Genomic DNA, 16,104 nt, shown 5'->3' with positions numbered 1-16,104 from the left:
TTGTGGCTGAGCGGTTCTAGGCGCTACAGTCTGGAACCGCGCGACCACTACGGTTGCGGGTTCGAATCCTGCCTCGGGCATAGATGTGTGTGATGTCCTTAGGTTAGTTAGGTTTAAGTAGTTCTAAGTTCTAGGGGACTGATGACCTCAGAAGTTAAATACCGTAGTACTCAGAGGCACTTGAACCATTTGAACCAAACTCAAAACAATATTCGGTGAAATTAAAATCAATTGCGGTAACATTAAGAGTGCAATGGAAATTCCACTGTTAAATGCAGACGAAAGAGCGGATAAGTGGTAAGCGTACATTGTAGGCCTCTGCGAGAGGGAAGACTTGTCTGACGACATGGTGGAAGAAGAAACAGGAGTTAACAATGAAGAGAGGGGCTCCAGTATTAGAGCCACAATTTAACACAGCTTTAGGGGACCTAAGATCAAATAACGCAGAGGGGACAGAACATACGATTGGAATTTTTAAAACCATTGGGGGAAGTGGCAACAAAATCATTACTCACGTTGATGTGTAGAATGAACGAGACTGGCGACTTACCGTCAGATTTTCAGATGAACACCACTCACACAATTCTGAAGATATCAGGAGCCGATTGAAAAGAGAATTATCGCACAGTCATCTTAACAGCTCATGCATGCGAGTTGCTAACAATAATAATATACAGAAGAATGGAAATAAAAATTGAAGATGTGTTAGATGACGATCAGTTTGGCGTTAGGAAAGGTAAAGGAACCAGAGAGGAAGTTTTCACGTTGTGGTTGATAATGGAAGCAGGTCCACAGAAAAACCATGACACATTCATAAAATTTGTCGAACTGGAAAAAGCGTTCAACAGTGTTAAATGGTGCAAAATCTTTGAAATTCTGAGGAAAGTAGGGGTAAGCTATATGGAAAGACGGTTAGTATACAGGGTGGTCCTTTGATCGTGACCGGGCCAAATATCTCACGAAATAAGCGTCAAACGAAAAAGCTACAAAGAACAAAACTTGCCTAGCTTGAAGGGGAAAACCAGATGGCGATGTGGTCGGCCCGCTATATGGCGCTGCCATGGGTCAAACGGATATGAACTGCGTTTTCTAAATAGGAACCCCTATTTTTTATTACATATTCGTGTAGTACGAAAGAAATATAAATGTTTTAGTTGGACCACTTTTCTCGCTTTGTGATAGATGGCGCTGTAGAGGATAGAAACTGTAGAGGAAGACAGAGATTGGAATAAATCCACCAAGTAATTGAGAATTGAGGCGGCAGGTTGCAAGTGCTACTCTAAGATGAAAAGTTGGACAAAGGTGAGGAATTCGTGGTGCCCACCTACTTAATAAAAATTCAAGCCCCAGTACACGTTATCACTTTACTTTGCACTAAGATTTGAGATTGGCAACGGCCTCGCCGCAGTGGATACACCGGTTCCCGTGAGATCACCGAAGTTAAGCGCTGTCGGGCGTGGCCGGCACTTGGATGGGTGACCATCCGGGCAGCCATGCGCTGTTGCCATTTTTCGGTGTGCTCTCAGCCTCGTGATGCCAATTGAGGAGCTTCTCGACTGAATAGTAGCGGCTTCGGTCAAGAATACCATCATAACGACCAGGAGAGCGGTGTGCTGACCCCATGCCCCTCCTATCCGCATCCTCCCCGGAGGATGACACGGCGGTCGAATGGTCCCGGTAGCCCACTCGTGGCCTGAAGACGGAGTGCTTATAGAAAGGTGAATACTATTGAAATCGCCTATTGACGCTTTCACGATACACATTTGCAAAGTGCGCTCTTTTGTATACTCCAACCCGGCGTCTGTTCCGAAATTTTTGAATCTCAAAGCTCTACGTAATTCCATAGACGCATGTCGACTAGAAAAACTATTCCATATTCCAAAAGCCAGCTTTTTCAGAGTTAATCCTAAAACACTGGATGACTTTGAACGTCAGGCAGCATTCCATAAATGTTTTACAAGATTTTAACGATTGTCGAAGCAGCCAGATGTTGCCTGCATCCTGAAAATAAATTTCATCATGATCTATGACAGCTTTTAGGACCTGGGGGAAATTGCAGTTCTGCAGGGACTTACAATAAATTTATAGTCATCTATTTCTGACGCATTATTTTGTAAGACACATCATGCATTTATAATGGCAACTACAAATTTCCCATTTGGGGATGAAAAATTCTCCGTTTATTTTCGATAATGCCAAAAGTTCATTATATAAAATATTTAGTGCGAGACAGCTAATTTTTAAAATTTGTTTTATTGTTTGTTAAACTCTTTCCTCCATAAGGGCGCATTAAATTTTCAGACCCGCCAAATTCCTCGTTTCTGACAATGGCCCATGGCATCCTACTCCCTGGTTTGATATGGGGCTTTTTTCCAATATTAGTAAACTTTTACTAACAAGGTTTTCATACAAAACTAATCGCATAAAAGTAGATGAATCACTACATTTTCCGTGTGCTCCAACACTTATATAAGTGAACTTTTAATTCGCAGTGCATAAAGCAAGTAAAACGACGATACAATAATTTTATAATTATAGTTAAAGTACGTATGTTATGAGAAAAAAAGGCGTAACATATTCGACTTGCATCTCCCTCGGCTGACGCTGACTGAGTTGGCTGCTCGACACTGCGGCTGCCTAGTGCGTTACAGCCTTAACAACTGAAGGCGTCTGTAACATTTTTATGTTTCATTTCTTACGCTGTAAATCAAAACTGCGTTCAAGTCGATAGATGGTTTCACCTTACAGTACTTTACTAGGCATGAGACTGTGCCCCTGACTTCCTGCCACCTCTGTATAGACTTATACAGCCAGTTATACGGGGATCTACATTTCAACACGTACTCCGATATTTGGTGCAATTTGACTTGGCATTATTGTAATTGTTATAGGTGAAGAATGCGATAAGAACATCGAAAATCATAGCAGCAACAAGGATCAAACCCTAAGCCTACGTTTTGTGGAGTGGAACTTAAGCCACAACGCCACAGAGATATATATCTTGACAAACAAACGGGAACTGCACTAACCCAAGGGAGCAAATACTACTTCTGTACAAGAAGTCAACAAAGAAAATACGGTGGAATTATAGGTTATTCATTATTTAATTTACATATAATTTACTGGCGAATGAATTTGTTTGAATAATCTACCTATTCGAATAACATTACAAAGACATATATTCAAATAATGGCCACTCTTTTTAAAGCACTACACCTTACACGTGCTTTCTCTTTCCGTTCTTATGTAACGAGTCCTACTAGTTCATTTGTTCGCTTTATTCAGAAAAGCCTATGGTGTAGCTGGATTGAAGTTTATGAAGTTCTCTTTTTTTGTTAATCACAGTGTGTTCTCGCGCTCCTCAACGTAAATATCTTTCATTTCTTCTGCTGAAAATACGTCTCAGTGTCTAAGTGAGATTTTAGAAGCTAACTGTGAAAGCTATAAATAATTGATCAGTTGCTATTTCACAGAAATGTACAGTACAACAACTGAAACAACGACTTTCAATAACATTCAATATACGGTTATTACTTTAATTTTCGTTATACTGTGGTAACACTCGATCAATCACCGCACACCTTCTCCACAGAAAACATAAAAAATCGATCGCTAAAAGGCAATTGCATCTGAACACTTTCCGGGCTAATTAGTGCCGCTACGTTGTATCGAAACCGTATAGGCAGAGTCTATGTTTCTCTACCTGTGTGGCAAGAGCACGCGGCTGTTGCCAGTCACTTCGTGAATCAGTGCCGCGTGATACAGAGTGGCGAACTGCCAGCGGCGTGCGAATGATGCAGACGACCGCTGCTTACGTGGATGCAGTCCTCAAATCCAAGGGACGTCCAGCACGTCCAGTATCGTGGCCGCCCCTATTGCCAGTAGGCTTCCCTCAGTCATTCCTTTTCATGTCTGGGATGACACAGTTTTAATTTAGTATCCGAGCAGAACTTGTTTTTAGAAACTTTTTCATATAGCAGAAAAGAATTGGACTATCCAGATACAAATCAGGGATCGTCTATCACAGAGGACCCTCTGACATAAGGTATAATTTGTCATTGTTTTGTGATATTTTCCTCTTTCTATTTTTCCATCCCTAGAGCTGTTGTGCTTGCAAAATAGTTATGAAAATTAGTCACAAAAATCTTTACAAAAATGGGATGATGCCGGTGACACTATTTTTATGGAACGTTTATTGTGTGTGGTATTGTAGAAAACAACTGTGTCCTCTTACTGCAGAAACATGGAGCGTGCATTTTGACTCACTGCATGTGCGTTTTAGTTTTGCATCTGGGATTTTTAGGTCCACTTTGTGGAGATTACAGCACCATCATCGCTGATACCCCCCCCCCCCCCCAACCCTCCTGCATGAGCCCTCGTGGGTCATTTATCTTCAAGTCTGCATCAGCCTAAAAAATTGGTTTCTGAAATGGATTTATTCTAACATTGTTAATGTTAATTTAAATTTTTATGTTGATGTTTGTAAGTGTATCACGCTTTGCCTGTAGCTGAACGAGAAATAAAAATAAATCTAACAGTCTCAAAAGCGTTAACACCCTTTTCCCTCTGGAATAGTCAGTATGTACTGAAATAACTATTAAAATATAACTGGTAAAATGGACAATGACTCTCTCAGAATGTTGCATGACAGTACTGTCACCTAGACGAAACTGGTTGTATTTTTCAACTACAGTGGTGGAAGCTCCTTCAAAGATCAGAAAGTCGTACATAGTGACAGTTTCCCCACGATACACAGACACTTACACTACTCACCTGTTTGGCTTAGATTGCATTAACTGTTTGACACTGACCTTCGCTTTGGGAGGGATTGTCTGTTTATCCACATATAATGAGGTTCTATTTCAACGGCTTGACGCTTGGATTTGATTGTGTGAAACAAATGCTGACCTACCCAGGGATGGTCCGAATTCTGAGTATCTTTCTTATTATTATCTGCTAAATGTAGACTTCCTCTTAATTTAAGAAATCTATTCACTGACATAGCTTCAAATATGACAAATACACAAAATTTTGTATCCCACTACAACTGTACTCGTGTGTAGTTCTAAGATTCTAGTTAGCATAGAATCCCAACGTAACATTTTATTTTTTCTACATTTGTAGGTGCAAAATTAGCAGTATCTTTCTGTAATGCATAAAAGTTCGCTTTTTACCTCTGCAAGCAGCAAACATTCAGCAGAAAGTTTATCAAGAAACGTAGTAGTACATTAAGCAGTGGTAAATTTTGCTGTTTTGAAGAGCGCGCCTCAGCGCTTAGTGTGAAGCAGTCGTCCTCCGTTTCTGGCGGTGGTGCCGCTGTGGAAATCGCAGCTTTGGTGTCTCCCTCTGTTGGAAAAGGGAGAAGTTGCCTGTTCATGTGCATTTAAGGGGCGCTATGAGCTCGGCACGGAGACAGTGAGTCAGTCAGTCATTCGGAGGCACTTGGCCAGCCAGGGCAGTCTGTCAGTCTCGGCGAGTCTAGTAGGTCGGTCAGTCGGAGTGAGGCTAGGTCAGTCTCGCGTCACCAGTTGCTGGTATGGCTCTCGTTTGCATTTGTGCGGCAGTTAGTGTTAGTCTGTCGTCGGAGTGCTGTATGTCTGTCGTTTGTATCAAACCTTAAAGCCAGAAAATGAGAGTCTTGCCACTCCGCCAGTAACAGAACTCAGCTAGTGGTCGCCCGGTCGGGGCTGAGTTCCTGCATCTGAGTCTGCGCGTTAGGCCGCCAGTCTGCTCAACGGTCATTGGCGGTTGGATTGTTCGTTAGTCGGTCGCACACTGGGACACACGATGACTTGTCCGCCTGGAGCGTTGGCGCATTTGAGGTCGCCACTCGATTCCAGTGGACGCGCCGTATAGCGAGGCGTAGTGGCTTCGCGGCCGACACGAGAGCAACAGGGGTCAAACCACGACATCGGTCTGGCCGGGGAGAGCTGCGACGCCGTGAGACGGGAGATCGAGCCTTCCTGCGTCCGTTGAAGCGGCTGGCAGCGGACGGTTCGGAAGAGCATTTTGGGGGTGCTGCGCCAGGTCTTCGCCAGGCATAGTAGTTTACTAGAAGTTGACTGATTAGTGATATGTTGTTTCAGTTGCTTGTTAAATTCTACTTGTGTTCTTGGTCAGTCTCTCGTCCCCAGCTTGCTCCTTTGTCTCTCGTCCCCATTTGTTAGGCAGTTAGTGTCGGTCTGTCTGTCTGTCGGTCTGTCATACGTTAATAGCTGTCTTTGTCATGTTTGACGGATTCGGTGTTAACGAATTTATAGAATAAAGGTAAAGGCCGAATTCCTGAAATATGTTTTTATCTTGCCTATCGTCTTGCGAGGCGGTATATGTGTAATGTAGATCATGTTGTACACTTTATGTAAGTCTGAATTTCATGGGTTTTATTTAAATAGTCATTTTTATGAGGTTGCCACCCTTCCACCGTAAGAGCCCTTTTAAAAACAAATTGCACTTTTGGTGGCAAATAATTTCTTAGTGTGACTGTTTGTACCATTTCCATTTCTCTTACGGAGTGCATAGTTAATGTGTTCGTGTGAGTTGTTAAAATTTTTAGTTTAAAGTAATCTGGTGTGTTTCAGATTTGCACCAGTGTAGTTTTTCAGAGGTCGTTGTGAGCGGTCGTGACTACGGCCGTGTTGAAAGGGAGCGGAAGCTTCTCAGCCCGAAGGCTCCTAAAAAAAAAAAAAAAAAAAAAAAAAAAAAAAAAAAAAAAAAAAAAAAAAAAAAAAAATAAAAAAAAATTATTCTGCCTCTGAATAATTGTAACTTGATATTTCGAGTGTGCTACTCTGATTATAATTTTAAATCTGTTCTGAAAAGCTTTTAGGAATAAAATTCACATTTTTTAAATTGTAACTTGATATTTGACGGTGCTTTTCTGCTTATAAATTTTAAATCTGTTTTTGACAATGTTTTTATGAATAAAATTTCCATTGGTTGAAATTTAATTTGTTTCCATCAGTTACTTCTTGGCAACTACTTCCACGCTCACATAGTGTGTTAATGTTCTTGATGGATCGCTAGTAAATAAAGTAAACTCTTTATGAAAAGATTTTGAAAGTAAATTTACGGTCCAGACCCGAGAACTGATATGTACTCTTTTCAGTAGTATGAGAGAAATTAATTTGTGATGAAGCATAGGTTCCATAACACCACGAAACGTCCTTACGTGTGAGCTGTTCTTCGTTAAAACAGTTCCTTGAAAATTCAGCAACAGTCAGCACATTTGTTCAACAGATTCATTCTCTCCTTGATTTGACACAGATATATAATCTTCCAAAATATGATTCTTAGAAATTATATAGAAATCAGGATCAAAAATCAAAACCAAAATTCAGGTAAACTCCGTCCGAACAGGCCTCCCGAAAATCTAACGTCCCAAGTTTCAAACTCAGCCAACAGGCGTCACTGGATGCGGATTTGGAGGGCCATGTGATCAGCACCCCGATTTACTGGGTGAGTCAGTTTTCGCGACTGGAGCCGTTAGTTACGAATCAAGTAGTTCCTCAATTGGCCGCACAGTCTGGGGACGCCCCGCTTGTCAGCAGTGCTTGGTAGATCTGGGTAGTCTCATCGAAGTACTAGTCAAAACCAACAGCACTTAACTTCGGTGACTGTCGGGAGCTGGTGTTACCACTGCGGTGAGGACGTTGGCCGCTGTTATGATTACCTTCAACTAAAGCTTCTTCCTCGAGGTAATTTGTTATCTAGGAAATTTCTTCCTGGCCGTCAGCCTCTGAAGAAAATTATCATCTTCCGTACCAGTTATATTACTACTTTCCAGAATTTCTAAAATCTCTTCGACGCTGAGTTTTTTTGTTTAATTCCTGATCATTGTTGGAATAAATCCAAGTAATTACAAACAACAAACTATTGTAAAAAAAGGAGACCAAACACGTAGACCATCACACAAGCAAAACTTGGACTGTTGCAAGAAACCAAAGGGGAGGATGACAATGCTCACTTTGTCAACTGCAGCCATGGCTACTGTAATTCGGCTACCTTACGATAATACCCACTTTTTATAGTACTGAAATCTCTTTTAACAGGAAGAAAGTGCCAGACCTTTGCGGAAAATTTATAAAAAAAGTGTATACAATTATAAAAGCCAAGCGGTCACCCTCACTCACAAGCTTTGCATGCCTGGAAGTTCGAACATTGGTCACCTGATGGCACTGGAATGCCTTACTGCCGTACAAAGCTATTAGAACGAGTATATCGACTGCAAATGAAATCGTTTGCTATAGAGGACAAACACATTGAAGGTCTATGATATCCTGTATACATTACTACTTGACGTTGGCCGAGAAGCATTTTGAATTATACGTAGATTACGTCCACAGCGTTGGTACATAGTCTAGGCATCAGAAATTCTCAGGCTAAATCTCCTCCTCCCTTTGATGGTAAAATGTAGCCAAGGATAATTTATGTCTCTACCGACATCATCGAAGTGATTTCTACGACAATTGAACCGTCTAAATCAGTAAGGCAGAAATGTAGCAAAGCAAAGTGTATCGTTAGTGAATTTCTTGACGATCTTCTACCTAGAAGTGACTGATTTTGATTTACCTGTGTGCTTTGAGGCTGAAATTCTCAAATCTCTTGCGTTTACCTAGCACAGTCTCGAATTTTACTAACGTGTAATGTATAGTTTGCGTCTTTTTTGAGAGACTGTAATACCTATACATAAGAAGTCAGTTTTGTGGCGGTGTTCGTAGCGACAAACAATTCGCTGTAGAAACGGCTTACGAAGTCACCGCCACACTTTTAATAGCGGGCCGACCGGTCCGCTGGAACAGTGAACAGAAAGATGAAAACCCAAACACTCTGATTAAATAAAAGTCGGTACTTATCTTTATTATAGAAGATACAGAAACACCCTAGTGAACTCCGTGTCTACAGAGATCTGTCTAGTTCGAGTCGGAGTGGCTAGGTCAGCGTCGGCTGACGACAAACACCAACTCTGCTGCGATGAACACACAACTGACTAGCAAGTACACAATTCGGTGGCGAGTATACAACTGAGCGGCGAATACAGAACTGTCCTAGCGCTCGCGACTCCAGCGCTTAAGAAGCCAGAAGCCAGCGGTGGCGCGCGCAGACTTGCGGCGATTTCGTGTATCGCTGGCGCTGCTTATGCGGACGGCGTCCGGACTTTGATGCTGCCAACCTTTTGGCAGCGGGCTCGGGTGGCATTACTGGCTAGGATATAACAGTCAGCCTCATTCTGCGAACGGCCTTGTCAAAGAGGGCGGAGGAGCGGATAGAGGTTCAGGGCACTCTCTTGTCCTAGGGGTGGGAAATTGCCCCTAAAGGAGGAAGAATCAGCAATGATCAACGACATGAGGATGAAGAAGGCAATGGAAACCACTGCATTAAAGACACGTAACGTGTATCCACAGGACATGTGGCCTGTAATTGAAGAAGTGTCATGATGATCTCTCCATTGGCAAAAGATTCCGGAATAGTCCCCCATTCGGATCTCCGGGAGGGGACTACCAAGGGGGAGGTTACCATGAGAAAAAGATTGAATAATCAGCGAAAGGATAACGTTCTACGAGTCGGGGCGTGGAATGTCAGAAGCTTGAACGTGGTAGGGAAACTAGAAAATCTGAAAAGGGAAATGCAAAGGCTCAAACTAGATATAGTAGGGGTCAGTGAAGTGAAGTGGAAGGAGGATAAGGATTTCTGGTCAGATGAGTATCGTGTAATATCAACAGCAGCAGAAAATGGTATAACAGGTGTAGGATTCGTTATGAATAGGAAGGTAGGGCAGAGGGTGTGTTACGGTGAACAGTTCAGTGACTGGGTTGTTCTAATCAGAATCGACAGCAGATCAACACCGACAACGATAGTTCAGGTATACATGCCGACGTCGCAAGCTGAAAATGAACCGATAGAGAAAGTGTATGGGGATATTGAAAGGGTAATGCAGTATGTAAAGGGGGACGAAAACCTAATAGTAATGGGCGACTGGAATGCAGTTGTAGGGCAAGGAGTAGAAGAAAAAGTTACAGGAGAATATGGGCTTGGGACAAGGAATGAAAGAGGAGAAAGACTAATTGAGTTCTGTAACAAGTTTCAGCTAGTAATAGCGAATACCCTGTTCAAGAATCACAGGAGGAGGAGGTATACTTGGAAAAGGCCGGGAGATACGGGAAGATTTCAATTACATTACATCATGGTCAGAGATTCCGAAATCAGATACTGGATTGTAAGGCGTACCCAGGAGCAGATATAGACTCAGATCACAATATAGTAGTGATGAAGAGTAGGCTGAAGTTCAAGTCATTAGTCAGGAAGAATCAATACGGAAAGAAGTGGGATACGGAAGTACTAAGGAATGATGAGATTCGTTTGAAGTTCTCTAACGCTATAGATACAGCAATAAGGAATAGCGCAGTAGGCAGTACAGTTGAATGGGAATGGACATCTCTAAAAAGGGCCATCACAGAAGTTGGGAAGGAAAACATAGGTACAAAGAAGGTAGCTGCAAAGTAACCATGGGTAACAGAAGAAATACTTCACTTGTTTGATGAAAGGAGGAAGTACAAACATGTTCCGGGAAATCAGGAAGAAAGAAGTACAAGTCGCTGAGGAATGAAATAAATAGGAAGTGCAGGGAAGCTAAGAAGAAATGGCTGCAGGAAAAATGTGAAAACATCGAAAAAGATATGATTGTCGGAAAGACAGACTCAGCATACAGGAAAGTCAAAACAACCTTTGGTGACATTAAAAGCAACGGTGGTAACAATAAGAGTGCAACGAGAATTCCACTGTTAAATGCAGAGGAAAGGGCAAATAGGTGGAAAGAATACATTGCAAGCCTCTATGAGGGTGAAGATTTGTCTGATGTGATAGAAGAAGAAACAGGAGTCCATTTAGAAGAGATAGGGACCCAGTATTAGAATCGGAATTTAAAAGAGCTTTGGAGGACTTACGGTCAAATAAGGCAGAAGGGATAGATAACATTCCACCAGAATTTCTAAAATCATTGGGGGAAGTGGCAACAAAACGACTATTCACGTTGGTGTGTAGAATATATGAGTCTGGCGACAAACCATCTGACTTTCGGAAAAGCATCATCCACACAATTCCGAAGACGGCAAGAGCTGACAAGTGCGAGAATTATCGCACAATCAGCTTAACAGCTCATGTATCGAAGCTGCTTACAAGAATAATATACAGGAGAGTGGAAAAGAAAATTGAGAATGCGCTAGGTAACGATCAGTTTGGCTTTAGGAAAAGTAAAGGGACGAGAGAGGCAATTCTGACGTTACGGCTAATAATGGAAGCAAGGCTAAAGGAAAATCAAGACACTTTCATAGGATTTGTCGACCTGGAAAAAGCGTTCGACAATATAAAATGGTGCAAGCTGTTCGAGATTCTGAAAAAAGTAGGGGTAAGCTACAGGGAGAGACGGGTCATATACAATATGTACAACAACCAAGAGGGAATAATAAGAGGGGACGATCAAGAACGAAGTGCTCGTATTAAGAAGGGTGTAAGACAAGGCTGTAGCCTTTCGCCCCTACTCTTCAAACTGTACATCGAGGAAGCAATGATGGAAATAAAAGAAAGGTTCAGGAGTGGAATTAAAATACAAGGTCAAAGGATATCAATGATACGATTCGCTAATGACATTGCTATCCTGAGTGAAAGTGAAGAAGAATTAAATGATCTGCTGAACGGAATGAACAGTCTAATGAGTACACACTATGGTTTGAGAATAAATCGGAGAAAGACGAAGGTAATGAGAAGTAGCAGAAATGAGAACAGCGAGAAACTGAACATCAGGATTGATGGTCACGAAGTCAATGAAGTTAAGGAATTCTGCTACCTAGGCAGTAAAATAACCAATGACGGACGGAGCAAGGAGGACATCAAAAGCAGACTCGCTATGGCAAAATAGGCATTTCTGGCCAAGAGAAGTCTACTAAAATCAAATACCGGCCTTAATTTGAGTAAGAAATTTCTGAGGATGTACGTCTGGAGTACAGCATTGTATGGTAGTGAAACATGGACTGTGGGAAAACCGGTACAGAAGAGAATCGAAGCATTTGAGATGTGGTGCTATAGACGAATGTTGAAAATTAGGTGGACTGATAAGGTAAGGAATGAGGAGGTTCTACGCAGAATCGGAGAGGAAAGGAATATGTGGAAAACACTGATAAGGAGAAGGGACAGGATGATAGGACATCTGCTACGACTAGGGGAAATGACTTCCATGGTACTAGAGGGAGCTGTAGAGGACAAAAGCTGTAGAGGAAGATAGAGATTGGAATACGACAAGCAAATAATTGAGGACGTAGGTTGCAAGTGATACTCTGAGATGAAGAGGTTAGCACAGGAAAGGAAGTCGTGGCGGGCCGCATCAAACCAGTCAGTAGACTGATGACCAAAAAAAAAAAAAACCTATGTTTGGATATGAGCTGAGTTCGTGGCTGTACGGTCGCGCAGCTTGAGTCTGTTGCCAATGGGATTCCCTGTTGGGTCAGGACGTGGGGATCTAAGGGCCGTCCAGTACATCCTATGAGTCCACTGATCGGTTCACTACTGTGGCAGCCGTGGTTAATGCTTGCACTGCGGTTCATCCATAACCAGCGGACGGTAATTGAAAGTTGAGGCAGTCAGCAAAAAGCCTTCTGGTGAGTGAATGAAAGGCCTCCCCAGTTTGTCTGATAAAAAGGTTTCAGTTGCTATCTGTGACTGATAATTATCTTGAGCCACATGAGGTCTTTTGTACTGCTTCAGCGGAAGCCTCTCAACATGCAAGATTCCGTCCATTCACAAAGGGTAGGACCACTGGAACTGAAAGATCCGGTGTTAGCTGCGTAATGAGGCCCCTTAGGGATATGTTTGCCAATGAGAGGGAAGAAATCCAGACTACACACCGAGTTCATACTGGGGCAGAGTCGTCCCAGATGTGGTATGGGCCCTCCTGTATGCCACGATTAGCACAGGGAGCAGGCAACTGCAGGTGATGACACATGTTAGTAAAGATGATGTGCGTAGCTTTCAGTCTGAAGCGATCATTTCTGGATTCGGTTGGCTGCCAGAACTGGAAATCACTGTCAATCTTCTTTGAGAGATGAAGGCAAAGCTCATTATCTGTAGCATTTTCCAAAGGCTCTTTAGTAGAGAGCCGAGTGGAGGGACTGAATCAGAGGCTCAGGCGATTCTGCGAACATGTTGGCTGCGAATACATCGACTTCCGAAGAAGGGTGGTGATATTCTTGTTTCTGCCTAATAGGTGAGAGGCTGTTACACACATGTTAGATGGTCTCGGGATAGCACAGGAAGGGCTTCATTCTCAAAGATTGCTGGGCAAACATAGGAACAGGATAGACTTAGCAAATATCGGTGTGGTACTTTTAAATTGTCGTAGCTCTGTCGGGATAGATCCAAATCTAGAAGCGCTAAATTGTTACAGGTACTGAAACCTGGCTAAAGCCGGAGATAAGCGAAAATTTTACCTACGAACCAAACAGTGTTCAGAATGGATCGACTGAATATAGTTGATGGTGGAGTGTGTGTTGCAGTTAGGGTAGTTTGTCTTGTAGTGAAGTTGAAGTAGATAGTTCCTATGAATTAGTATGGGTAAAGGTTATACTATGCAACTAAGATAAATTAAAAGATTCCTTTTCCACGCCTGGAAGGAAGATAGTATTCCAGCCAGTCCCAAGCCCAGACAGAGTGAGAGCGTTAATCGTTAGACTAGCCAGCCATTGAAAATTGTAAAAAAAAAAGATATGTTCAAATGTGTGTGAACTCTTATGGGACTTAACTGCTAAGGTCATCAGTCCCTAAGCTTACACACTACATAACCTAAATTATCCTAAGGACAGACACAACCACCCGTGCCCGAGGGAGGACACGAACCTCCGCCGGGACCAGCCGCACAGTCCAGGACTGCAGCGCCTGAGACCGCTCGGCTAATCCCGCGCGGCAATAGTAAAAAAAAAAAAAAAGAAAAGAAAAAAAAAAAAAAAACAACAACTGGAAGGTACCTATATTCTCACGCCCAGTCTCGGATTGGAACGGATGTTACGGAGAGCGACCCAAGCTTATGAATAAAGGACTGCGAACAGAAACATCGGAATGTAAGAACACTATACGCTGCAGGACCGACAAAGATATTTGATGAAGCACTAACAGAGAACAAGATGGAGATTACAGGCCTGTAGAAGATAGGATGGCCTAGGCAAGGCCAGCACAGAGAGAAAAATTGTGGAATCATATACAGCGAAAACAAACGTCGTTACCGTATATTTAGGACAGAATTTGCAATAAATCATAAAATAACGTCACTGAAAGGATATACTACATCAGAACCAAAGGTAAATACAGGAACATATCATTAGTAAGTGTCTACACCCCAACCAAGGATAAGCAGGAAGACATGAAAGACGAATTCTACGACACCTTAGACCAGATTTGCTCCATATTACCCCACTATGACATCAAAATTGTACTGGAGACTCAAATGGCAAAAGAGAACAAGAACAACAATGGCAAACATATCAGACATGTTCAGCTTGCACACTGAATCAAATGATAATGGTCTAAGGCTCATCAACTTCTCCACGAAAATAGTCAGTACATCATTTCCCCAGAGAGGCATGCATAAAGCAACACGGACCTCACCGGAAGGGCTACCTAGGAACCAAGTAGACCATATGTTGATGGAGAAAAAACATAATAAGGCAGTAATAAGAGGAACTGAGACATTTTCAGACCACTCTCTTGTGCTAATAAAAACGAAACAATCATTACAAAAACAACCGACTAAGGGCAACAGTGGAAAAAAACCAAAAGAGTAGGGGTGCGTCGGCTAAAAGATGAGGAGGAGCTTAAACAGCTTAAGATTAAGATTAGAAACAGATTCACAGAATTAGAGAACGAAATGAGTAGGAAAGAAAATGAAGGTACCAATACAAAATGTACCACAGTAACAATTATAAAGGATACAACACAGAACTATTAAGAGATAACAATAATAGCAATATCAAGCACAAACCATGGTTCAATGAAACAGATAGAAAAGCATGAAGACAGCATGACAGGCAATAATGCGCAGTAACAGAAGTGAAAACCAAATAAAATACAGGAGAGCCATGAGAGAAATGAAGAGAACAATCAGGCTAGAGAAAAGATCATTCATGGAGGAGGCAGAGGAGAAATAGAGCAGAACAACAGTAAACAGTTTTACATGACAATGAGAAGCTATAGAAATGATTACAGAGCAAGGCCTATGATAATGAAAGTTGAGAATAGAAAACTGATCACTACAAATGAGGGGAATCTAGAGAACCGGAAGTGATACTTCAAGGAAGCGCTGAACAGCCCAGTAGGCACCTACGAGCTCGAAAACAGGGCAGAAAACAACCAGAACGTGCAACCATTAATCGAAGAACTAACTCTGAGGGAGTGAAGAAGACAATAAAAATACTGAAAAGTAGGAAGGCCTCAGGCACAGACATGATATCAGCAGAGCTCATCAAACAAGGGGGACAAAAGACATAAATTGTTAGCCGAATTGATAAAAGAAGTGTATAGCATAGAAGTAATGCGGGAGAAATGGAAAACTGATGTTGTATGTCCCACATACAAGAAGGGAAGAAAAACGTTTACACAGGACTGTAGAGGGATATCTCCGCTGTGCACGTGCTACAACATCAAGAATTATACTGAACAAGCTCTACCCATACCTGAAGAAATATTAGACACAGCGCAGGCGGAGTCCAGAAAGTCAATAACCGACCCAATATATGCACTAAGGCAAATACTAGATGAGAACTGGGAGCACAATCAGGATACTTTCTTTAAGTTTATAGACTTCAACAAAGCATATGACAGCCTAATGAGAGAGGAGATGTGCAGGGTAATGGCAGAGTGTGGGTTACCGGAAAAGCTGATAAAGCCAACTAAATTATCTGTAATGGAATCAATGTGTAGAGTGAACGTACAGGGGGAGTTCCTAGAAACGTGTGAGGTAAAAACAGAAGTGAGACTGGGAGATATTATATCATCAATCCTCTTCAATTTGGCACTCGACATCACCCTGAGGAGAGTAACGCAAGAACGTGCAGGAGTCACCATAGG

At 42.2% G+C, this 16,104-nt stretch overlaps 1 protein-coding gene and 1 pseudogene across 1 annotated transcript in view; one reads left to right on the top strand and one right to left on the bottom strand.

Annotated features, from left to right (window-relative positions):
• LOC124613713 (papilin) overlaps positions 1 to 16,104 on the bottom strand; it is a 232,959-nt gene that overhangs the window by 25,870 nt on the left and 190,985 nt on the right. The window lies entirely within an intron of this gene.
• On the top strand, positions 1,390 to 1,507 carry LOC124614221 (annotated as a pseudogene).

This window comes from Schistocerca americana, chromosome 4 (genome assembly GCF_021461395.2).
Source record: "Schistocerca americana isolate TAMUIC-IGC-003095 chromosome 4, iqSchAmer2.1, whole genome shotgun sequence".
NCBI lineage: Eukaryota > Metazoa > Arthropoda > Insecta > Orthoptera > Acrididae > Schistocerca > Schistocerca americana.
This window is presented reverse-complemented; position numbering and strand designations above follow the sequence as displayed.